This window comes from Panthera leo, chromosome A3 (assembly GCF_018350215.1).
Source record: "Panthera leo isolate Ple1 chromosome A3, P.leo_Ple1_pat1.1, whole genome shotgun sequence".
NCBI classification, from domain to species: Eukaryota; Metazoa; Chordata; class Mammalia; order Carnivora; family Felidae; genus Panthera; species Panthera leo.
The window spans coordinates 83,335,813-83,363,336 of record NC_056681.1 but is presented as its reverse complement, the minus strand read 5'-3'; positions in this window follow the sequence as shown (position 1 = coordinate 83,363,336).

The following is a 27,524-nucleotide window of genomic DNA, read 5'->3' as shown; positions in this document are numbered from 1 at the left end:
CCTGGGGCAAATGTTATTAGGAGTCTAGAGCTTTGGGAATTAATGATCACATGGGGGAACAGAACAGACTACATTGGGCACACACAGATGGGGAGAAGATGATGAGGCCTCCACTCCTCAGTGAAAGAATGGGTTAGGGAAAAGAAAAAAGGGCTAGCAAAAGTCATCATGGTGGAAACTTTTCTCTCTCAATTGCAATTCCATTTGGAGAATAGCTTGGGGTTCAAATTTATTCTATCTTGGATAATAAGGAAATCTCAAGCTGAGAAATTAAATTAAAATGGCCCTATAACTGTCCCCTTAGATCCCTGTAAAAGGAAAGACAAATTTTCTTAAAGGAATGTACCTTCTATTTAGGTCCCTCAGAATCCTACTTCAGTGAAATAGGAGCTCTTTATTAAAAATTACTAAATTCCTGGGGTGCCTGGGTGGCTCAGTCAGTTAAGCATCTGACTTGATCTCGCCTCAGGTCATGATCTCACGGTTCATGAGTTCGAGCCCTGTGTCGGGCTCTGCACTGACAGTGCAGAGCCTGCTTGGGATTCTCTCTCTCTCCCACTGTCTCTGCCCCTCCCCAACTCACTCACTCACTCACACGCACGCACACACTCTCTAAAATAAATTTTAAAAAAACTTTAAAAAAAACAATAGAAAGATAATCTTTGAGAGAGAAAGAGAGAGCACAAGCTGGGGGAAAGGCAGAGAGAGAAGGAGACAGAAGATCTGAAGGATCCAAGGCAGGATCCACATTCTCAGTGCAAAGCCCAATGCGGGACTTAAATGCACAAAACAGTGAGATCATAATCTGAGCAGAAGTCAGACGCTTAACCAACTGAGCCACCCAGATGCCCTAAATAACCAAACTTTAAAAAAATTACTAAATTCCTAAGGAACCAAGCTACGGTAAGAACCACCATAAACAACAAACAAATGCTTAGAAGTCTAAGAATTTCAGATGATGAAATTCCTAATACAGAATATAAAATAACTACACAAAATATTTAAACAAGTTAAAAGTGAAACAGAAAAAAATGTACAAAGAACAAGCATTTCAAATGATCAAAATTCAAAAAAAAACACAATTTCTGGAAATAAAAAACAAATAAAAGTTAACATCAGATGCTCAAAGGATGATTTTCCATTAACAAATGGCCTGGGTTATTCACAAAGGTCAGTATTCCCCCCCCCCCCAAAAAAAAAACAAAAGGAGAGGGGATTATTTTAGATTAGAAGAGTCTAAAAAGACAGAATAACCAAATGCAATTTGTTAACCTCGAATGGACCCGGTTTTTTAAAAAATACTGTAAAAGAAATTTTACTGCTAATTAGAGAAATACAAATATGGACTATGAATTAGATCCAAATACTAAATTATTAATTTTCTTAATTATAATAAAGTTATAACTAGTAGGATGTTGTAACCAATTCCTTATAGGTCTACTTGTAGTCCCAAAGGAAATACTGGAGAGGAAGGGGGGAGGATTATTTTCTGTAACAGCTTTATTGAAATATAATTTGCAATTCACCCACTTAAGGCGTATAATCAATGTTTTTTCATATATTCATAAATATATGCAACCATCATAGTCAATTTTAGAACATTTTCATCACTTGAAAAAGAAACCCCATATCCTTTAGCTATCACCTCCCCTCTATCCACCCCACTCTACCCCACCCCTGGCTCTAAGCAACCACTAATCTTTCTGTCTCTACAGATCAGCATGTTTTCAAAGTTTATCCGTATGGTATCATGTATCAGTATTTCACTCCTTTATATAGCCAGTAATATTCCATTGTTTGGATTATACCACTTCTTGTTTGTTCATCAGTCGATGGACATTTAGTTGTTTTCATATTGGGGCTATTATGAATAATGATGCTATAAACATCCGTGTACAAGTTTTCGCGTGGACGTATGTTTTCATTTCTCTTAGAAATAAACTTAGAGGAGTGAAATTTCTGGGTCATCTGATAACTCCATGGTTAATCATCTGAGGAACTGACCAACTGTTTTCCAAAGTGGCTGCACCATTTTACATTCCCAACAGCAGTGTATGAGGGTTCTAATTTTTCCATATCCTTGCCAATACTTATAACGTCAGACTTTTTGATTATAGCCATCATAATAAGTGTGAGAGAATAAATTTTTGACAAGAGAATTTTCTAGGATTGATGGTAGAAATGAATCCTCAAGTATAAGAAGCAGAACAAATACTCAAGCTAACAGGGAACATTCACCATGTAGACCACGCTCTGGGCATTAACGCAAACCTCAACAAATTTAATTGTACAATTGAGATACATTCTCTGAACGCAATGAAATTAAACTAGAAACAAATTCAGAAAGGATAGAAAATTCCCAAATATCTGGACATAAAGCAATATACTTCTAAACAACTAACGCTTCATACGGGAAGTCACAGGGAAATGAGAAAAATATCCAGAATTAAATCAAATACAAATATATCAAAATTTGTGAGATGCACTTTATCAGAGAAGATATACAGATAGCAATTAACACATGAAAAGATGCTCAATATAAGCAGCCATCAGAGATATGCAAACAAAAGTCAAAATAAAGTGTCCTATGCACCTAATAGGATGACTAAAAAATTAAGCCCTGAAAATACTAAGTGCTGACAAGGTTGAAGAGCATTGGAACTTCTGATTCATTGTGGGTGGAAATACAAAACAGTACAACCACTTTAGAAAAGAATTTAGAAGTTTCTTATATTCTTAAACTCGTACTTAAAATACAACCAAGCAATCTTACCCCTAGGTCTTTACCCAAAAGAAAGGAAAACATATGTGAAAATATAAATCTGTATGCAAATGTTTACATCAGCCTTATTCATAATCATCCCAAATTCTAAATAGCCTAAATGTCCATTAACTGGTGAATGGATAAACAGTAGTGTATCTATATAATGGAATACTATTCAGCAGTAAAAGGAAACTATGGATACATGCAACATGCATGAATCATACATGTATTACACTAAGTGAAAGAAACCAGACTCAAAAGGTAACATTCTCTATAATTCCACTTAAGTGACATTTTGGAATAAGTAAAATTATAGGTACAGGAAACAGATCAATCACAGCGAGGGGGTGGACATAAATAAACAAGAGAACTAACAACAAAAGATCATGACGTAACTCTTCATGTGGTGGTGGTGGTGGTTACAGGACTATTGACACTTATCAAAATTATATAATTGTATACCTAAAAAGAATAGATTTTACCTTAATAATCTTTACTTTTGAAACATGTTATGGGACCTGACACAAATAGCTTCCAGACAAGAAAGGGGGTGGAGGGATGAAACCAACAAAGACCAAAGAAGAAAACATGCATAGAAAAATTTGGGCAAATAAAAAGCAAAACACAAGACTGTAGAAATTAATCAAAATATGCTTAATGGAAAGAAATACAATAAATTAATTGGTTTTAACAATGTCTGGCAGGTTTTTTTAAAAAGAACAAAATCTAGTCCCATTTTCAAGACATTCACCTAAAACATAATGGCACAAAAAATTGCAAGTAGAAGAACATAAGTCTTTCTAGGCAAATACTCACCAATACAGACAAAACAAAAACTGAGAGGTAAACCAAAACTGGGTTATGCAAAGTACTATAAATCACGGCAAGGAGTTCGGATTATACAGAGCTTGATCCTATGGGAAGGCATGAGAGGGTTTTATTAATTTTTTTTAACGTTTATTTTTATTTATTTTTGAGACAGAGAGAGACAGAGCATGAACAGGGGAGGGTCAGAGAGAGGGAGACACAGAATCTGAAACAGAGTTTGACTCGGGGCTCGAACTCATGGACCGTGAAATCATGACCTGAGCCGAAGTCGGCCGCTTAACCGGCTGAGCCACCCACGTGCCCCCATGAAAGGGTTTTAAAGAAAGGGATGGCATCATCTGATTTTAGAAGATCCCCCTGCTGCCCTGTGAAAGGAGGAAAGGGAAGGGGGGGGGGGGAAGGAGGGCAAAGTAGAGGCAGAGAGGCCGATTAGCAGGCCACTGCAATTGTTTACGCAGAAGGTGCCTTGGACCAAGACTGTGGGAGTAGAGATGAGAAGACTGTGCTGTGATTCAGGAGATGTCTTAAGGGGGAGCTGGTGGAACTTGCTGTGGACAATGTGAGAGAAGAAAGGAATTAACCAAGATTTTAAGCCTGCGCAAAAGGGAGTATGGTAATCCAATAAACAAAGATGGGAAAAACAAGGGATAAGGATGGTGGAGTAGCTTTAGAACTGACAGGAAAGAAGGGTTCTTTCTTGGCCTTTAATTTTGCAATGTCTCATGGATATCCAAAAGAAGGTACTGAGTACACCATTAGATATGGGAGTCTGAAGCTCAGGAATTTCAGTTTGAAATGGTTTGGATTTATATGCCAGGGACTTGATGGGATCACCAAAGAGGTCAGTGAAAAAAGAAAAGGGCTAAAGACAAAGCTTAGAGGTCTGGATTTGAGAGGAATGAATAGAACAGACCAGGGAGGCAGAAGGAAAACCAAGTGAATAGGAGATTAGGGTAATCTAGATAAGAGAGGGTTTCAAGAAAGTCTGGCCCACCATGTCAAAAAACCGTTAGAAGTAAAATGAGGACAATTGATTACTAATAAAAAGTCATTGTTGACTGTAGTGACAGCCATTTGAAGGCTGTGGTGGAATGCTTGGGTAATTTGAAGAAAGAATGAGAGGTGACAAACTAAGTTTAGGAAGTATTTTGAGAAATTTTTATGGGAAGGGAGTTTTATTGTTGTTTTTGAAGAGATGATATCAAAGTTTTTAATATGCTAATAGGGATAATCTAACAGATTGGGAGAAATTGATGACTGGAAAGAGAACAGTAATAATTGCAGAATTGAAGTCTGAACAGTGGACAAATAGCAGAGCACAAGAGGAAAAGTTGGCACTTGAGGTGGGAAGTCATCCACTTTTATGTGAACTGTCCAGTATGGCAACCAGGGCATATGGGACAATTCATCCACAAAATCTGCATCCACATCTTTGCTGAGGCTGGAGACCCCTGCCATCTATGGCTCAGCCTCATTGTTCTCTCTAGGCACCAGCTGCTCCCTCTGAGGTCCAGCCCAGCCCTGAGTCATGCTCAAAGTGGAGTTGCTGACCTTGGGTCTCAATTAGACAAACCCACCAAGCCAATTATTTTCCCCTTCTTGAGGGAATCTCCTCGATACCTCCTCCTCCTTGAGTTGCTTGCATTCCTCCTAGGCCTACTTGGTCTAGCCTACTTGGCAAACACGTTCTTTCCAACTCCTCCACATCTAGAGCTATCCCCTCTTCCAAAGGTGTGTGTGTGTGTGTGTGTGTGTGTGTGTGTGTGTGTGTGCGCGCGTGCACGCACGTATTGAGATACTGGAACCAGCTTCCTTCCTTCTAGTATATGCAACAGTCTAATGACTGGTATGATTCCTGGATCACAGGCTTATATTGACCACCGGATCAGGGGCCAGGAGGCATTTAAATGTCAGCCATCTCTTTCTGTAAGAACTAAAGACCTGACCCAGTCAAAGACATAAGTTGTGATTGTGAAGCCAGGGCCTCCAGTTTTAAATGTTACCTCACTGGAGCAGCCTATGATATCCTTTTCCCAGTTATTTCTCTGGAGGATCAGGCCAGACAATCAAAGAGGGTGTCACAGGAATACAAAGGAGGGGCTCAGGTGGGCTCAGCTGGTCTATGAAGAGCAGCTGAAACCTTGTCTTCAGCTGACTCATGAAGCACCCTCTTGTAGCAAGGGCCCTTACTTAGTATCACAGTCTAAGTCCAAGCTGTCTTCACATGAAGGTGAAAGAAATTTGGAGACCTATCCTTCGCCATATGCAGCCATGTTTAGTACCATGACATGCAGCTTTTTATAATCCATGCTCATGACTTTGATCTTTGCCTCCATCTGGCTGAGAGTCCTGCTCAACTGACAACCAACTTCTATGAGCTTTCAAAGTCTATGATCTCTTCTGAAAGAGAACAGCAATTTCTCCCACCTTACATGCACTGACATGCACACAGTAACATATTGCTTTAGCGTTCTGTAACTGCACGATTATTGTGAAGATATTTTAACACAGTAATTCTCAAAGTTTGCTGCATGTGAAAATCATCTGGGGAGAACAACTGCCTTAGAATCTCTGGTACCCAGGTATCAATATTTTTTTTTTTAAAGTTTTCCAGACAAACACAATATGGAACCAAGCATTTTATGAAAGTATTGTGAACAAATGTAAGGTAAAATTTGACCCCCATGTGGTGCTACTAATGCAGATAACTGAGGTGACAAGAGAACACGTTCTACCAACCACAAATTTCACATATATTCAGATAACCGATATGTCACGACTTACTGGTGTGCTCAAGTAGCTATAAAAATTTTTTTATGATTACCAACTTCATAAAAATTAAAATGTGAGGAAACATGTGGCTTAGAACTTGGGAAACAAGGTAATGTTATTGGTGACCAGAGGTAAGTGTTCCTGGAAGCTTTTCAGCCATAAGATCCTTACTTTCACTTACAATTTGGATTCTCACTTCAAAGGCCTCACCTATTCAGTGTGGTCTGAGGGCCAAGAGCATCAGCATCACCTATGAGCTTGTTAGAAATGCAGATTCCTGCCCCATCCCAGACTGACTCAGAAACTGTATTTTAGTAACACCCCCAGGTGATTCACATGTACATTTAAGTTGGAGAGTCACTGATGTAGACCACCATAGGAAGAAAAAAAGGTAGGAAAACAAAACCAAGTGTTAAAATTAAACAACTCAAGAGATCTTGGTACTTTACAAACATACTAATCAGATCCTTTAAAGTTGAGCATTTGAATTTTGCTAAAAAGACCATTTCACTGTGGTTTCCTCCTCCACCTCCAGCCAGCTGTGTTGAGACACAAATCCTTTATGAAAAGCTTTGAGAAGGATCGTGTTGGGCTACACAGTAGAGACTGGTATGGCAGTCTTTACATTACATGTCTGTGATTTTGGTTACTAAGGACATGTATGCAATGATAGGGTCTTTGTTGCTTAGAGGTCCATCTGTTCCATCTACCTGAACTTTTGCACAGCTTGGAACCATCATGATTATCTCCATGGCAACTGATTATGATTTCATAAACTCAGAATTAAGACCACAGGTGAAGGGTAAGCAACAAGAGTTGATGTGTTCCTAAGCAGTAAAGCTATCCATGTTCATATCAACAGCTCTTGTACCCAGGCAAACATTAATATTAAACTTTACACATACAAAGATCAGGGAAGGTGAGACAGATCTGGGGATCATTATGATTCAACAGGGTGGTTTCCCAAAGTAGCAAATTGTCTTTAATGCTTCAAGGCTTAAAAAGCTCCTAAAACAATGACAGAACATTTCATCCTACCTCTACTCACAATTTTTCCAAACCCTAATTTTTGCTTCCTCCAGCTCTGGAGGACTACAGCATTTGAGCCAAAAGCGTACAGTTGTAGGGTCTTCAGAAGGAAACAGACTAAACTGCCAGAAGTATTTTTAGTCAATATTGTGAAGCAGATGGAGCATACTAACCTTTCCAACAACCAAAACACACATGCATGACTGTGCACTTGTGTCTTCATATGTAAAATCTCCCTAAATATTGAGATGTTATATTCAATTCAACAAATATTCCTCAGGCACCCGCTACGTCAAAGGCAATCTGCAGGGCTCTTCAGGGAGAACCCAGATGAGTCATAAAAAACACTCACTGATATCTTACAGCGTATTACATTACCATGGTACCTGCCACATTCAATAAAATCCTTTGAGCTTCAAAAAAAAAAAACCCCACTAAGACAGAAAAGGGATGATAATAATAGCAGGTAATATATACATTGAAGGCACGCTTTCCATGTGTTTTTGTATTTGGTTTTGCATTATGACTAATTCTTTAGGTCCTGTTTTCATCTCCTGATGTCACAGGTTTATCTTAGGATGAGAAAACTAAAGTACAGACGTGTCCAAGGACTCACATGGAGAAACTGCCAGAACTGGTATCCACATGATGCTCTATCCATAATCCCAAGCAGTTACAATCCAGTGACCATGAAGTCCATAAACATAAGTAATGTGATGTTATCACATTTCCTAATGGAATAGCAATAAACCATTTATTTATTTACTTGTCACCCTGTCTTGTGTGTGTGTGTATGGTTGGAGAGGGCAGTGGTCAGGAGATGGGGAAGGTATCAGAGTAAGGTAAGTACTACGAGAAAAGAAAAATAGCAAGGCTTGCGGTGCCTGGATGGCTCAGTCAGTTAAGTGTCTAACTCCTGATTTGGGCTCAGGTCGTTAATTCATAGTTTATGGGTTCAAGCCCCGCATTAGGCTCTGCACTGACAGCATGGAGTCTGCTTGAGATTCTCTCACTGCCCCTCCCTGCTTGCTCTATTTCTCAAAAATAAATAATAAAAACTTAAAAAAAAAAAAGAGACAGAAAAAAATAGCAAGGCTTTCCACATTTGTAACGGCTTTATGGAGGAGGTGGCATTTGAGCTGGACCTTTACAATAGCTGAGATTTAAATAGCCAAAATAAAGGGAAATGATCCAGATGAGCAGAGAACATAGTCAAGAAACAGAAAAATTACCAGCTTAATATGATGGAATATTCACCTGATTTTGCTCCTCCAAGAAACTCCTAAAAGCAAGGTAAAAGGATTTCTTTAGCAAAAGATCTCAAGAAGAGGAGACAATGGCAATGAACCTTGAAAGCTGGAAAGTGTGTAAGTGTTTGAGCAGACCTAACACTGGCAGTGGGGAAAGCGGAGAACTGACCCTATTTTCACTGCAAAATCCTCAAAAGATTCAGCATAGGACAGCACCAAATCCCTCTGGAACTGAGGATGAAGGAGGATTAAAGTAAAAAAAGATTAGGAAAAGCTGGCTGATGAATATTTTTTGGCTTTATTTTCAGAGATGTATTATAATCCCTAATTTCTTTCCCATACAAGATTGTGTGAGCCACACTCCTCTGCGGCTCAGTGAGAAGCCTGGATGAATTTTCTCTGGAGAAGGTATAACAGAGGGCCTCTGAATTGGGATGCCATGACAGCTGAGGGCATGCGTACTGTGCCAAAAGAACCACGTGTGTACTGATGCTGAGTCACCAGAACCTGGCAGCCAAACTCTCATCTTCCAACGAGTAAATTAGAAAATTTTCCTCAAGGGAAAGTGATCAGTTTAAGGAAAACTGTGTATATATACTGACTTCAGGACTTTCCCCTAAAACTGGCATAACTACTCTATGGTGAAGTTTAAAGTGGGCAAGCCACACCCACATGCCCAGAATTTCTATCATCTGTTCAGTTCCCCAGTCTTAGGCATGAGCAGGCAGGCAAGAATGACCAGATATCCAAGGAAAATTTCTAATATGAAAGGCAGACACCAGAACGCCCACACACACACACACACACACACACACGGTGGAAAAACTTCAAAAAAAAATCAAGAATATCCTCAGAGAGACAAGATGATAGATCTAGGAAGCAAAACTAGAAAGCTATAAAGAAGGAACATTTAGAAAATAAAGAAGATCTCTTAGAAATTAAAAATGTATAAGCAGAAAATTTTAAAACACAAAGTAATGGCTGGAATATAAAACTGAAGAAATCTCTTAGAAAATAGAGCAAGAAAACAAAGTTGGAAAACAAACAAAAAGACAGTCATATGCCAAATAAGGGAAGTGAACATATTAACAAGTAGAGTTTCAGAAAGAAAGAAAGAAAACAGATGAGACGAAACCATCAACAAAATAACCAAAAGGCCCTTAAGTACAGTCTGACGGGCTCACTAAGTACTTAGCACATAAGGTGAAAACAGACCATGTCACTGGAAAATTTCAGAACACTGGGACAGAAAGTGGATCTCACCAGCTCCCAACAAGAACATTCAGGAGGATGATGAAGGGGATCCAAGATAATGGCTAGGCATTAGACGCAGAGGTGATTTGTCCAGGTCAGAGTAGTTTGACTCAAGAAAATTATCTGTTAAGGCTTTTGTCACCAAGGTCTCCAACAATATTGTACTGCCTTTTCAATCTGAGGACAGAGTGCCTGGTGAACCTGGCACAGATTCTTATCTGTACTTGGCCGTCTTTATTCCATGAAGGTCAAGTTTCTGTTTGCCATGCCCTGCTGCCTAGATCAGCCGAGAGAGCCCATCTCATGCAGAGAAGACATGCTCCTGAGAGTTGGAGGTAGGATGGAACCAGAGAGAGCATCCACTTCTGTTTTAGTCTGTGAAAGCTGCCACAAAACAAAACAAAACAAAACAAAACAAAACAAAACAAAACAAAACACAGACTGCACGGCCTGAACAACAGAAGTTTATTTTCTCACAATTCTGAAACCCGGAAATCCAAGATCAAGGTGTCATCAGGTCTGGTTTCTCCTGGGGCCTTTCTCCTTAGCTTGCAGATGGGCTCTCTTCTCACCATGTCCTCAGGTCTTTCCTCTGTGCATGCATATCCTAACATCTCTCTGTGTGTCCAAATTTCCTCTTCTTACAAGAATACCAGTCAGATTTTATCAGGGTCTGCCCTAAAGGCCTCATTTTAACTTAATCACCTCTTTAATGCCCTATCTCCAAATATAGTCACATTCTGAGGTACTAGGGGTCAGGGCTTTGACATAAAAATTTTGTTCAGCCTGTAAAAACTCCCTCTCACTACATTTCTGACTGCATAACAGCCCTGCCAGATGCCCTGCCCACTGACTTCCCCTCAGAAAGGGCTAAAACCAGACATAACCCAGAAATTCTATTCAGCTTATCTTCTCTTCGGGCCTCCATCACAGAGTGGTAATACTACCCTTTTTCTTATAGAGCTTGGTTTGTGCCTGTGAGTGTGTATGTGGTTACAGGAATATAGACATAGGTAAAATAACTACCAAAGAGGGAGAGAAAAGAAAAAGCCCAAAGGAATGAGGAAAACAAAAGTTAAATTTCTTTATCTGAGAAAACAGCAGATACAAGTATAGAAGGGTATTCAGTGGATTTTTATTTCTTAGCCTTCATGGTAGATAGTCATTAATTTTACTAATCTTTAAACTGTACATATACCTCTTATATATCTAAATTAAAAACCAAAAAGAGAGGAGACAGTGGGGTTTTAAGGCTAAGGAGCATGGAGTACACAGAGAATAATGAGTAATTCTGTTTCCCTGGAACATAGAATGAGTTGAAGAACATTTGAAAACAAAGCTGGACAGCAAAGGCAAAGCTACAGTGTGCAAGTATTTGAATCTTAGCAGGAAGAACAAAGTCGGCGGTCTGTGAAGCCACTGATTAGTTTTGAACAGGAGAGAGATCTAAATGGACTTGTGTTCTAGGAAGAGGTAGATGTGTCAGGTAGCAGTGCACAGGCTGGAGAAAGTTGGCCACTGGCTTTCCTTGGCTGTTTGAAGCCACTGCCCTGATTGAGGTGGGTCAACCTCCAAAGTGTCAGTGAAGGCACATTCTCACCATGCCAGTGGTGTCAGGTCCTTGCTATCTCTTCTCACCTTCTATTCCACTGAAGGTGCCCTGAAGGTGCCCACTATGCCCTGAAGGTTATGTAGAAGAATTGTGCCACCTAAATATTCTGACCCAAGGACCAACAGAAGGGAGGTATGTTGATGGCAATCTCTGCAAGGTACGTTGGCAATTTTATGGAAGGCAGCTCTTTACAAACGTGGCATAGCAGGTAGATTTAGAATTTAGGAAGGCTTGGTCCAGGAAGATGGCAGCGTAGGAGGACGCTGGGCTCACCGCGAGTCCTGCTGATCACTTAGATTCCACCTACACCTGCCTAAAGAACCCAGAAAACCGCCAGAGGATTAGCAGAACGGAGTCTCCGGAGCCAAGCGCAGACGAGAGGCCCACGGAAGAGGGTAGGAAGGGCGGCGAGGCGGTGCGCGCTCCACGGAATGGCGGGAGGGAGCCGGGGCGGAGGGGCGGCTCGCCGGCCAAGCGGAGCCCCCGAGTCTGGCTGGCAAAAGCGGAGGGGCCTGACGGACTGTGTTCCGACAGCAAGCGCGACTTAGCGTCTGGGAGGTCAGAAGTTAACAGCTCTGCTCGGAAAGCGGGAAGGCTGGAGGACAAAGGGAGGGAGAGCTGCTGAGCCCCCTGACGACAGAGCTCAGCTTGGTGGGGAACAAAGGCGCTCGCCAGCGCCATCTCCCCCGCCCATCCCCCAGCCAAAATCCCAAAGGGAACCAGTTCCTGCCAGGGAACTTGCTCGCTCCGCGCAAACACCCAACTCTGTGCTTCTGCGGAGCCAAACCTCCGGCAGCGGATCTGACTCCCTCCCGTTGCCACAGGGCCCCTCCTGAAGTGGATCACCTAAGGAGAAGCGAGCTAAGCCTGCCCCTCCAGCCCCCGTGCACCTTGCCTACCCACCCCAGCTAATACGCCAGATCCCCAGCACCACAAGCCTGGCAGTGTGCAAGTAGCCCAGACGGGCCACGCCACCCCACAGTGAATCCCGCCCCTAGGAGAGTGGAAGAGAAGGCACACACCAGTCTGACTGTGTCCCCAGCGGTGGGCTGGGGGCAGACATCAGGTCGGACTGCGGCCCCGCCCACCAACTCCAGTTATACACCACAGCACAGGGGAAGTGCCCTGCAGGTCCTCACCACTCCAGGAACTATCCAAAATGACCAAACGGAAGAATTCCCCTCAGAAGAATCTCCAGGAAATAACAACAGCTAATGAACTGATCAAAAAGGATTTAAATAATATAACAGAAAGTGAATTTAGAATAATAGTCATAAAATTAATCGCTGGGCTTGAAAACAGTATACAGGACAGCAGAGAATCTCTTGCCACAGAGATCAAGGGACTAAGGAACAGTCACGAGGAGTTGAAAAACGCTTTAAACGAAATGCAAAACAAAATGGAAACCACAACGGCTCGGCTTGAAGAGGCAGAGGAGAGAATAGGTGAACTAGAAGATAAAGTTATGGAGAAAGAGGAAGCTGAAAGAAAGAGAGATAAAAAAATCCAGGAGTATGAGGGGAAAATTAGAGAACTAAGTGATACACTAAAAAGAAATAATATACGCATAATTGGTATCCCAGAGGAGGAAGAGAGAGGGAAAGGTGCTGAAGGGGTACTTGAAGAAATTATAGCTGAGAACTTCCCTGAACTGGGGAAGGAAAAAGGCATTGAAATCCAAGAGGCACAGAGAACTCCCTTCAGACGTAACTTGAATCGATCTTCTGCACGACATATCATAGTGAAACTGGCAAAATACAAGGATAAAGAGAAAATTCTGAAAGCAGCAAGGGATAAACTTGCCCTCACATATAAAGGGAGACCTATAAGACTCGTGACTGATCTCTCCTTTGAAACTTGGCAGGCCAGAAAGGCTTGGCATGATATCTACAGTGTGCTAAACAGAAAAAATATGCAGCCGAGAATCCTTTATCCAGCAAGTCTGTCATTTAGAATAGAAGGAGAGATAAAGGCCTTCCCAAACAAACAAAAACTGAAGGAATTTGTCACCACGAAACCAGCCCTACAAGAGATCCTAAGGGGGATCCTGTGAGACAAAGTACCAGAGACATCACTACAAGCATAAAACATACAGACATCACAATGACTCTAAACCCATATCTTTCTATAATAACACTGAATGTAAATGGATTAAATGCGCCAACTAAAAGACATAGGGTATCAGAATGGATAAAAAAAACAAGACCCATCTATTTGCTGTCTACAAGAGACTCATTTTAGATCTGAGGACACCTTTAGATTGAGAGTGAGGGGATGGAGAACTATTTATCATGCTACTGGAAGCCAAAAGAAAGCTGGAGTAGCCATACTTATATCAGACAAACTAGACTTTAAATTAAAGGCTGTAACAAGAGATGAAGAAGGGCATTATATAATAATCACAGGGTCTATCCATCAGGAAGAGCTAACTATTATAAATGTCTATGCGCCAAATACTGGAGCCCCCAGATATATAAAACAATTACTCATAAACATAAGCAACCTTATGGATAAGAATGTGGTCATTGCAGGGGACTTTAACACCCCACTTACAGAAATGGATAGATCATCTAGACACACAGTCAATAAAGAAACAAGGGCCCTGAATGATACATTGGATCAGATGGACTTGACAGATATATTTAGAACTCTGCATCCCAAAGCAACAGAATATACTTTCTTCTCGAGTGCACATGGAACATTCTCCAAGATAGATCATATACTGGGTCACAAAACAGCCCTTCATAAGTTTACAAGAATTGAAATTATACCATGCATACTTTCAGACCACAATGCTATGAAGCTTGAAATCAACCACAGGAAAAAGTCTGGAAAACCTCCAAAAGCATGGAGGTTAAAGAACACCCTACTAACGAATGAGTGGGTCAACCAGGCAATTAGAGAAGAAATTAAAAAATATATGGAAACAAACGAAAATGAAAATACAACAATCCAAATGCTTTGGGATGCAGCGAAGGCAGTCCTGAGAGGAAAATACATTGCAATCCAGGCCTATCTCAAGAAACAAGAAAAATCCCAAATACAAAATCTAACAGCACACCTAAAGGAAATAGAAGCAGAACAGCAAAGGCAGCCTAAACCCAGCAGAAGAAGAGAAATAATAAAGATCAGAGCAGAAATAAACAATATATAATCTAAAAAAACTGTAGAGCAGATCAACGAAACCAAGAGTTGGTTTTTTGAAAAAATAAACAAAATTGACAAACCTCTAGCCAGGCTTCTCAAAAAGAAAAGGGAGATGACCCAAATAGATAAAATCATGAATGAAAATGGAATGATTACAACCAATCCCTCAGAGATACAAACAATTATCAGGGAATACTATGAAAAATTATATGCCAACAAATTGGACAACCTGGAAGAAATGGACAAATTCCTAAACACCCACACTCTTCCAAAACTCAATCAGGAGGAAATAGAAAGCTTGAACAGACCCATAACCAGCGAAGAAATTGAATCGGTTATCAAAAATCTCCCAACAAATAAGAGTCCAGGACCAGATGGCTTCCCAGGGGAGTTCTACCAGACGTTTAAAGCAGAGATAATACCTATCCTCCTCAAGCTATTCCAAGAAATAGAAAGGGAAGGAAAACTTCCAGACTCATTCTATGAAGCCAGTATTACTTTGATTCCTAAATCAGACAGAGACCCAGTAAAAAAAGAGAACTACAGGCCAATATCTCTGATGAATATGGATGCAAAAATTCTCAATAAGATACTAGCAAATCGAATTCAACAGCATATAAAAAGAATTATTCACCATGATCAAGTGGGATTCATTCCTGGGATGCAGGGCTGGTTCAACATTCGCAAATCGATCAACGTGATACATCACATTAACAAAAAAAAAGAGAAGAACCATATGATCTTGTCAATCGATGCAGAAAAGGCCTTTGACAAAATCCAGCACCCTTTCTTAATAAAAACCCTTGAGAAAGTCGGGATAGAAGGAACATACTTAAAGATCATAAAAGCCATTTATGAAAAGCCCACAGCTAACATCATCCTCAACGGGGAAAAACTGAGAGCTTTTTCCCTGAGATCAGGAACACGACAGGGATGCCCACTCTCACCGCTGTTGTTTAATATAGTGCTGGAAGTTCTAGCATCAGCAATCAGACAACAAAAGGAAATCAAAGGCATCAAAATTGGCAAAGATGAGGTCAAGCTTTCGCTTTTTGCAGATGACATGATATTATACATGGAAAATCCGATAGACTCCACCAAAAGTCTGCTAGAACTGATACATGAATTCAGCAAAGTTGCAGGATACAAAATCAATGTGCAGAAATCAGTTGCATTCTTATACACTAACAATGAAGCAACAGAAAGACAAATGAAGAAACTGATCCCATTCACAATTGCACCAAGAAGCATAAAATACCTAGGAATAAATCTAACCAAAGATGTAAAAGATCTGTATGCTGAAAACTATAGAAAGCTTATACAAGTAATTGAAGAAGATATAAAGAAATGGAAAGACATTCCCTGCTCATGGATTGGAAGAATAAATATTGTCAAAATGTCAATACTACCCAAAGCTATCTACACATTCAATGCAATCCCAATCAAAATTGCACCAGCATTCTTCTCGAAACTAGAACAAGCAATCCTGAAATTCATATGGAACCACAAAAGGCCCCAAATAGCCAAAGTAATTTTGAAGAAGAAGACCAAAGCAGGAGGCATCACAATCCCAGACTTTAGCCTCTACTACAAAGCTGTCATCATCAAGACAGCATGGTATTGGCATAAAAACAGACACATAGACCAATGGAATAGAATAGAAACCCCAGAACTAGACCCACAAACATATGGCCAACTCATCTTTGACAAAGCAGGAAAGAACATCCAATGGAAAAAAGACAGTCTCTTTAACAAATGGTGCTGGGAGAACTGGACAGCAACATGCAGAAGGTTGAAACTAGACCACTTTCTCACACCATTCACAAAAATAAACTCAAAATGGATAAAGGACCTGAATGTGAGACAGGAAACCATCAAAACCTTAGAGGAGAAAGCAGGAAAAGACCTCTCTGACCTCAGCCGTAGCAATCTCTTACTCGGCACATCCCCAAAGGCAAGGGAATTAAAAGCAAAAGTGAATTACTGGGACCTTATGAAGATAAAAAGCTTCTGCACAGCAAAGGAAACAACCAACAAAACTAAAAGGCAACCAACGGAATGGGAAAAGATATTTGCAAATGACACATCGGACAAAGGGCTAGTATCCAAAATCTATAAAGAGCTCATCAAACTCCACACCCGAAAAACAAATAACCCAGTGAAGAAATGGGCAGAAAACATGAATAGACACTTCTCTAAAGAAGACATCCGGATGGCCAACAGGCACATGAAAAGATGTTCAACGTCGCTCCTTATCAGGGAAATACAAATCAAAACCACACTCAGATATCACCTCACGCCAGTCAGAGTGGCCAAAATGAAGAAATCAGGAGACTATAGATGCTGGAGAGGATGTGGAGAAACAGGAACCCTCTTGCACTGTTGGTGGGAATGCAAATTGGTGCAGCCGCTCTGGAAAGCAGTGTGGAGATTCCTCAGAAAATTAAAAATAGACCTACCCGATGACCCAGCAATAGCACTGCTAGGAATTTATCCAAGGGATACAGGAGTACTGATGCATAGGGGCACTTGTACCCCAATGTTTATAGCAGCACTCTCAACAATAGCCAAATTATGGAAAGAGCCTAAATGTCCATCAACTGATGAATGGATAAAGAAATTGTGGTTTATATACACAATGGAATACTACGTGGCAATGAGAAAAAATGAAATATGGCCTTTTGTAGCAACATGGATGGAACTGGAGAGTGTGATGCTAAGTGAAATTAGCCATACAGAGAAAGACAGATACCATATGGTTTCACTCTTATGTGGATCCTGAGAAACGTAACAGAAACCCATGGGGGAGGGGAAGGAAAAAAAAAAAAAAAAAAAAAGAGGTTAGAGTGGGAGAGAGCCAAAGCATAAGAGACTGTTAAAAACTGAGAACAAACTGAGGGTTGATGGGGGGTGGGAGGGAGGGCAGGGTGGGTGATGGGTATTGAGGAGGGCACCTTTTGGGCTGAGCACTGGGTGTTGTATGGAAACCAATTTGACAGTAAATTTCATATATTAAAAAATAAAAAAAAATATAAAAAAAAAGAATTTAGGAAGAACACAAGGAAGCCTTTTTTCAAGTGTTAGAAGTCATAGCTTTCCCCAACTGCCTAAAAGACCAGCCTGGAAGTGAGTTGGCTATGATTGTGTTGTTAGCATGCCCAATAAATCTCATGATATAACATTAAATGTGACCATCTAGTGAACTCCTTAATCAACCATATGCTTGACACATGCTATATATCTCACTATATTTGCTTTTCACTATGAGCTCATGACCAGATAAAACTTCACATAGCTTTTCATGTAAATTCAAGAGTTAAACCCCATCTGAATATGAAGTTCATGCTTTTCCTACTATGACATGTGACACAAGAAGTTTTATCTATTTACTTACCTTTTCAGCCATAGCTTCCTGACATCATGGGATTATGGGGAACTCAGAGGTCAGCTAACATCTTACCCATTGCAGCAAGTGCTTTTACAGCATCACCCACTGCTTGCAACTCATCAGGGATAGTGGCTCACTCCATTATGTGAGGCAGCTTTGGACAAAAAGTTGATTGTTGAGGTACGATCTACCCTCCTGTTATGTTCACTTTCTGGGCTTTGTTCTGTGCTCAACAACAAGTCAGAGCAGGTTCATTTATCTTCCTTGTGATGTCCTTCAGATATCTGAAGGCAAGCATCTTCATTTTACTTGGGTTCCCTTCTTCTATGCTCAAGACCACTATCGTTTCAGGGAGCACTTCCCCTGGATGTCCTCTTGTCAAGGACCCTCTACATATGTCACAAAAGAATGGACCACAGTACTAGCCATAGACTGACTACCATGAATTGCTAATTAACTCCTCATGTATGTATTCTGTCCCTCACAGATTATGGAAGAACAGTGAGCATGACTCATTGCTCTTTTCATCCCCAGTAGACAGGTCTTGAAAAAGAAGGTGCTTGATGGGTGTTTCTTGGTCCCTTGATTCATTTGTTCAGTAGTATTGTTATCACTCCTTTGGGCCCTTCATACACTCTCAATTATCTAAAGAACTAGCTTCAGGAACTGAGATCAGCATGGTAGGGCTGCTCCCTATGAGCCACATGCATCTTGGGACCACTCGGGGGCAGTGACAAATGTGACAAGGTCTAGGAGATACTTGTCAATAATGCACATAAAACTATTTTATGTCAGTGTTTATTGTACTTCAATGATAATCCATCTAGAATACAGTGTCAGAAACACCAGTCTGAATCAAATCCCTTTTGTACTAGTTATCTATTGCTGCATAACAAATTATGCCAAAATTTAGTGGCTTAAAACACTAATAGATATTTTTCTGGGTATCTCTCACAGTTTGTGTGTGTTAAGAATTCAGGTGTGGTGCACCTGGGTGGCTCAGTTGTTAAATATCTGACTTTGGCTCAGGTCATGATCTCATAGTTTGTGAATTCGAGTCCTGCATTGGGTGAGCTCAAGCACCACTTTGAGTAAAACATGAGCTCCAGGTGAGCCCCACTTCTCTCTCTCTCTCCACCCCCCTTGTGGGACTCTCTCTCTCTCTCTCTGACCCTCACTCACTTGTACCCTCGAAAGAAAGAGAAAGAGGAAGAGGAAGAGGAAGAAGAAGAGGAAGAAGAAGAGGAAGGAAGGAAGGGAGGAAGGGAGGGAGGGAGGGAGGGAGGGAGGGAGGGAGGGAGGGAAGTTAAAAAATAAAAATAAAATAAAAAAAGAATTCAGGTGTGCCTTGGCTGAGCAGTTCTGACTCAAGGCCCTTCCTAAAGTTGTGTCAGATGTCAGCCTCAGCTGTCACCTGAAAGTTTAACTGGGGTTGGAAGATTTTATTCCAAGCACTTACTTATATGACTATCAAATGGTGCTGGCTATTGGGAGAAGGTCTCAGTTCTTCTCCACATGGGCTTCTTGACAGAGATGCATATCTTCACTGCAGATGACTGACTTCCCCCAGAGTAAGAGATCCAAGAGACCAAGACATAAGCTGCAATATGTCTTTTTGACTGAGCTGTGAAAGTAACACACTGTCACCTGCTGTATTCTAATGGTCATGCAGATCAGCCCTGATTCAAAGTAGAAGGGATTGCAAAAGAGGTTACAAGGATCAATGGAGACCTTGTTGGAGGCTTTCCTGGGTATTTTATATGCAGACCTTGGCTCTAATTCCCATTGTGAGACAGTGTACTGTCTTCACCCAGAGACCTGCTTGCTCAAGCTAAGGGATTAGTTAGAAGAAGCCAAGATACCTGAATTCATGAGGTTTTGTGATCCTAATGAGATCCATCCAGAAGTCTAAATTTTATTCATTTATTTCACTAAATACCTACTGAACATTTACTATATGGCTGGCACATTTCTAGATGCTTAGAATATATCAGTGAGCAAAACTAGATGATAGGCAAGTATATTTATTCATCATCTGTCTTCTCTCTAGACTTTGAACATGAGAGAGTAACATCTAATTTCTGGGCTTCTGGAACTCATTCTGTTAATTCTAGAGTCTGGCCTACACACATGTAAAGCCAAAACAACAATAACAGCAACTATTATTGTTGTATAAATAACAATTGAAGGACATTTACTATGGGCCAGATGCATGCTAAACAGTTTGTTTTCATTTGCTATATCATTTGATACTCTTAACAGTTTAATGCAGTAAGTACTTCTGTCATCAGCACGGTTTTTTTTTTTTGGGGGGGGGGTTGTGGGTTTTTTTTTTTGTTTGTTTGTTTTTTGCCAATGAGGAACCTGAGGCTTAGGTAAATAACTTCTCCAAAGTCAAAGTCATACAGTTAGTGAGTGGAAGATCTAACCATACTGCAACAAAATCTTTGTTCCTAAAGTTGATGAATCATCCCCTAGCAGATGTTGAAACTCAAATGCCTCTAGAGGCCAGGTTAAGTGATGTAAGGGGAGAGCGCTAATGAGACAATAGGGAGTAGTGAGGACATTGGTGAGCTATCGACTCATGTCTGTCTCAAGGCATGAAAGTTCACATTTTTCTTAAATACTTCATTGGCCAAATAAAATACATCTCAGGGCCAGATTCAACTAGCAAGACCCAGGTTCAAAATTTAGGTATCATATCTTAAATTCAACTAATTTCTCAACCACAAGAATTTTTAAAAATCTTGTACAGCGTGGTTTTCATCCAAAGTCTATATTTAAAATAATGGTTTCTCATGGTGAATGAGACAGTGGAGAATAGAAAATTACTAAGACTTTATTCTTCATTTGTTCACTTAATAAATATTTATTGAGAGGCTTCTATATGCTAAGGTCTGGGGTTAAAGCAGATAACATAACAGATGTCATTCCTGCCTTCTTGGAATTTAGCTCTAGTTGGAAGTCTTACATCCATACTCAAGAGAGAATACACAATATTCCTCAAGTTTATTTCAATATTTGTAAGACCCAAGTGTTCCAAGGAAAAGACTTTGGGAAATAATTTACCCTAAACCAGGAGATGCAAAAAAATAGCCCATTAACTGAGCACACATACTTGAGTGACCAGCACAGTGATTTAAAGCTTTTGGAAATGTCTTTAGGAAGGGCCTGAACTCTGCTATTGGCCACAGACTCCACATTTATCTACTGGAAATCACCTGTCCTGCTTCAAACGTTTATATTGCCTAATGGCTCCTGAATGCATTTGCATTTACCTCTTTTCAGAACACAGAGTACCTATTGCTCTAAATCCTCGTGGCATCTCAGGAAAAACTAAGAACAAAAATGGGTGATTTAAATATTTTAGGCAGGGAGAAAGTCTGGGCAGTGACTGGGAAGCAAGGAAGCACATGCTAAGATTAAAAAACAGCAGAGAGTCCAGGCATCTCTGTGGAAGAGCAGAAAGCAGAGATGCTGTCATGGGAAAGGGACTTGGGAGACAAAAGTACAGGCAATAAAAAGAGACTCACACTACCCTGGGATGAAGGTGAAGTGCAACTCCTCAAAGATAAGAATGCCATATAAATCATAGGACTTCCAGTGAAATTTGAATTTCAGATAAATAATGACCATTTTTTAGTATAAACATGTCCCAACTATTGCATAGGATAAACTTATATTAAGAAATTATTTATCGTTTCAAACTCAACACCCAAAAAACAAATAATCCAGTGAAGAAATGGGCAAAAGACATGAATAGACACTTCTCCAAAGAAGACATCCAGATGGCCAACCACACATGAAAAAATGCTCAACATCACTCATCATCAGGGAAATACAAATCAAAACCACAATGAGATACCACCTTACACCTGTCAGAATGGCTAACATTAACAACTCAGGCAACAACAGATGTTGGCAAGGATGCGGAGAAACAGGATCTCTTTTGCACTGCTGGTGGGAATGCAAACTGGTGCAGCCACTCTGGAAAACAGTATGGAGGTTCCTCAAAAAATTAAAAACAGAACTACCCTACAACCCAGCAATTGCACTACTAGGTATTTATCCAAGGGGCACAGGGATGCTGTTTCAAAGGGGCACAGTCACCCCAATGTTTATAGCAGCACTACCAACAATAGCCAAAGTATGGAAAAAGCCCAAATGTCCATCGATGGATGAATGGATAAAGAAGATGTGGTGTACACACACACACAATGGAGTGTTACTCAGCAAGGAAAAAGAATGAAATCTTGCCATCTGCAACTACGTGGATGGAACTGGAGGGTATTATGCTAAGCGAAATTAGAGAAAGACAAATATCATATGACTTCACTCATATGAGGACTTTAAGAAACAAAACAGATAGACATAAGAGAATGGAAGCAAAAATAATATAAAAACAGGGAGGGGGACAAAAACATAACAGACTCTTAAACATGGAGAATAAACAGAGGGTTACTGGAGGGTTTGTGGGAGAAGGGATGGGCTAACTGGGTAAGGGGTATTAAGGAATTTACTCCTAAATCATTGTTGCACTACATGCTAACTAACTTGGACGTAAATTTTAAAAATAAATAAAAAATAATAAAAAAAGAAATTATCGTTTATCTGAAATTCAAATTTAACTGGGTGTTCTGTATTTCTATTTGCTAAACCTAGCAATGACTCAGGACACAGCCAGCCAGTAACTTGGTGGCAATTCGTGGGTTTTATTTTTTTCTAACATGAAAGAAAGAAACTAGAGGTCATCTCCCACCTTTAGACTCCACTCTGTGGCCTGCTTCTGATGGTAAAGGCTATGGGATACTGCAACCATCAGGAATCCAAGGAGGCTGAAATCTAACTATTTAAGAACAGAGTCAATGGTTTGGGCCTTAGAGGAAACCTTACAAGCTATCTAGTCCCACTCCCCACAGAAATATTATGGAAACAGACAAAATAGTGACTTAGGCCTCTGGTCTTTTATTTTGCTTCCAGATGAAGAGGAAATATCCAGAGGCTGGTGCCACAGAATACTAGTCCAAATCTTGGCCAAGCTGTGCCTTCTTCTAGATACTCGAAAAGAAGAGAAAGCTTTTTGTTCATTTTTAAGTTTTACTATAAAAGACTATCCAATTCCACAAAAATATGCATCTTCAAAAACACAACTTTTGTCATTTCTCAGACCAAGGTTTTCTCCCCACTGGAATGAGGATCACTAGTGCACTTTAAAATTAAGTTAGAATTCTTTGAAGAGAATTCTCCTGATGGTGATCCATCATCCTCAAGGACTTCTCTAAACAAAAGGGAGTATCACTGTACAAAGGTTTCTTCCCTGGACACAGGGAATGTGAGCTGCAACAGTTTTTAAAAATCAGACTTTCACCTTAGGAAATTTGAACAGGAAGGAGCAAAGGTTGTGGAGAGTTTCCAGGGCTAATTTTTCCATTTCTTATCCAGACAGAGGAAATGTATGGGACACAAGGGGCTGTGTATCTTTTATTTCCTTTCTTTACTAATTACTTTTGCCCTGAAGCTCATCTATACTTTTACATGGATGTGCCTGGGGGACACAAGGGAGTGTGTACGTGTGTGTGTATGCGTGTATGTGTGTGTGTGTATGCATGCACATACGGGTGTGTGATGAATGCATTTGGTTTTGACACCTTGTGTGATATGGACACTTCTTCCCTTGTACTTTAGTTCTTTTGGCTTTTAGGGAAAAACAAATACAAATATTCTCATACTTGGGTCTTTTGATAGTTAATTTTATGTGTCAACTTTGGTAGGCCACAGAACCCAGATATTCAGTCAAACATGAGTCTGGAGGTTGCTACGAAGGTATTTTTTAGATGAGATTAACACTTACATCAGTAGACCTGAATAGAGCAGATTAACCTCCACATTGTGAGTGGGCCTTTCCCAATCAGTTGAAGACCTTAAATAGCCTGAGGTCCCCTGAACTACATTATCATCTGTTCCCTGGATCTCTAGTCTACTTGTCTACCCTGCAGATTTCATAGCCTCAATAATCATGTGAGCCAATCTTGAAAATAAAGCTCTTTATAAACACACACACACACACACACACACACACACACACACACACACGTTTTCCCCATAATTTTATAAAATAAGATGGCCAAATTCTATTTTGCATTATGAAATCAGTTCCTGAAATCCTTCTGGAATATTCTGCATTCTATATGGTTTTCTAGGCTCTCTGTCTTGACATAAAAGATGCAAGCGGAAACCCATCTTTACACCCAGCCTTGGCCAAGTAGCTAAATGGGCCCCCTCCTTCCTTCCTTTTGCCACTTCACTCAGAAAGGGTGAATTTACCTACAAACATGCCTTCTCCCCCACAGCTTTGAGCTTGGGTTTTAGCTTCAGAGACAGGATGGGGAGTTTATTTGAAAAGCCAGCCAAGAGGCAAATGCTGCTACTCTCACTGTATGTGTGAAATTTTTGCACAGCTGCAGGCTTCAAGAGCCTCAGTGTGAGGGAGAACAGCAGTGGGCCAAATCCCAGGCTCCCCAGAAACTTCAGGGACATGAATCGGAATTCAGCTCTCAGGGCTGAATTGAGGAACCACCACAAGGACCATAAAGGCAGGCTAAAGGATGAATGGGAGTCTGTGACCAGGCCTCCACTGATGACGTCGCTGTTACCCAGATGGCATTAAACAGTTACGCTCGGCTTCAAGGGAACACTGAATCACATGTGCCCCGTGTGTATTAAAAATCTACCGGTGAGGTTAGCCCAAACGTTCACATTCTGTTTTCCTATGCATGGGTATCAAAGTTAGTGCAGGCCCCTCGACACCATAATCCATTATCAAAAACTGAAAGCAGCTGGTTGGATTTCTAAACTTTCTACACAGAGAAACGCATCTGGTCCCAGTTTGCTGCAAAGAAATCAGTTTCCTTCTTTCTCATTGTCCAGCTACAGAAATCACTGGGAGCAGCCTGGTTCCTCAAATTAAAGGGCCATCGTGCTGGTCTTAAGGGTTCATTCATGCTGAGGAATTTGTAGCCCATCCCCACTGCCAGTGCCACTCTACCTCTAGCTTTGGGGCCCCAGCCAAGCAGGGACTCTGAAAACCCTCCAGTTTAGAATGAGGAGGCTGAGGATTAGCAAAGCAGCTCTAGTCCTTCACTGGAATCTGCACAGATCATGTGCAAGAGGGAGAAAAAGAAAATCATTTGTAATGGATTGTCTCAGAACCCATTTTTTAGGATTGTGCAAAGTTGAAGTATCGACTAACTTTCCGTTAATTTCAAAGGCAAGGCTCAGCCATAATTTATCCCTTTGATTCCACTGACCATCAGCAGTTGTGGCCATTTTCTGCCTGGCTGTGGAGAACAGTTAAATGATGGTGTCCTTACCCCCCTTTGACTTCCCTTTCAGCCTGTTTCAGCAGTCTCACCCAGGCACTTCCTGTCTCCCAGCTCCACTGTCTGGCACTTATTTCAGACAAGTCAATACGTTTAAATTATATGTGAACTCAAGGTAATTAATCATAAAGCTTTATGCTTTGTAATTTTTTTTTTTTTTTTTTTTTTTTTTTTTTTTTTTTTTTTACTTCTGGTTGGCATTCCACGGAATCACAATTAAAAAGAAAAAGCTATCTGCGATGCATTGTGAATATCATGTAAATGCTCAGGCTGCAAATCCTTTCTGGACAAGTCTGTACAAGGAGCACACTGAAAACCTCTGCTCTTTTACAGATCCAAATAAGAGGGTCAGGATTGCATTTGGGGAAATGTTGAGCAGGTCAGATGAAAGACCCATATGAGCTGGCTGGATCCCAGTGTAGAGAAACCCATTTGAAAACATTAAAGTCAGGTGATGAGTTGACTCCTTAATGCATTTTGCAAACATAGCAAAGGCTTTGAAGCTTACTACATAAGTATGCCACAGATCTGTACTGGATACATGTTACTGAAGATCGATAGGTGGTTGCTTCAAATGAATTGTGGTGTCCGCCAGTTTTAAAGGGGGGGGCGGCTCAGAGCACGTAACCTTAGCATTCAGTTTCATCATTTATATCCAGTCCAAAGCTTATATGCATAGGATGTAATGGTTCCCAACTGACTCTCTTGAGTCATTCAGACTGCCATTCCTCAGTGAAGAATTCCTCATCTAGGAAGTGGGTGAGGATTACCATTCAAAACACTTCGAAAAGGCTGGGGAAATGGCAATCTTAGGGTTCAGAATATTGGAGCTGGAGACTCATTTAGAATTGTCCAAAAAACATGACTAATTTAGACACATTTCAAAATTTATAAAAATGATATACGCTGCTCTATCAGTCAGGATTCAGTGTAAGGAACAGATACTCTAGGTGTTGTAAGTAGGAAGAGATTTAACTCCGTGAATTAAGTGCTTTCAAAATTACTGAATGGGTTGAAGGAGGAGGTTCAGGACCAGGCCTTCTTGAATGACTCCCAGAACCATCTACCACTGATACACAGGGGAATGATGAAAAACACAAAAGTAGCTATTACAGGGCAGTAACTCATCTCTTTCCAAGGCATCTCAAAGTAAGATTAGTCTTCCTAGTCTAAGTAGCATCTTCATATAATGTGGGCTTAGATATAACAATAACAAAAACAAACACCAACCAAAAAAAAACAAAAACAAAAAACAAAAAAAAAAACTTCCCAGCTTGGAGAACTTGGGTGGCTTAGTTGGTTGAGTGTCCAACTTCAGCTCAGTTCATGAATTTGCGGTTTGTGGGTTCAAGCCCCATGTCAGGCTCTGTGCTGACAGCTCAGAGCCTGGAGCCCTCTTCAGATTCTGTGTCTCCCTCTCTCTCTCTGTACCTCCCATTCACATTCTGTCTCTGTCTTTGTCTCTCTAAAAATAAACAAACATTAAAAAAAGTTAAAAAAAAAAACAAAAAAAACTTCCCAGCTGAATATCCCATGCACATTCTCCAAGGCCCATTTTTTTCTAAGATCCTTGCTACCCTGAGATTGGCACTCTAAGATACATATACAACTAAAAATAAAACAACTGGGCGCCTGGGTGGCTCAGTTGGTTAAGCGGCCGACTTCAGCTCAGGTCATGATCTCGCGGTCCGTGAATTTGAGCCCCGCGTCGGGCTCTGTGCTGACAGCTCAGAGCCTGGAGCCTGTTTCAGATTCTGTGTCTCCCTCTCTCTGACCCTCCCCCGTTCATGCTTTGTCTCTCTGTGTCTCAAAAATAAATAAACGTTAAAAATTTTTTTTTAAAAAATAAAACAATTCATCTAATGTCAAAGGAAGACATTGTAGGAAGGATAGCACGTATGTATTCATCTCAAAGATTCTCAAAAGAGGCAAATTTAAAATGGATGGCTCTGTACAATTTATTTATTTTGATGGTTACATACTTATGTTTATTTTTTCTCAATTTTATTTAAATCCAAGTTAGTCAACATATAGTGTAATAATGGTTTCAGGAGTAGAATTTAGTGATTTGTCACTTACATATAATACCCAGTGTTCAACA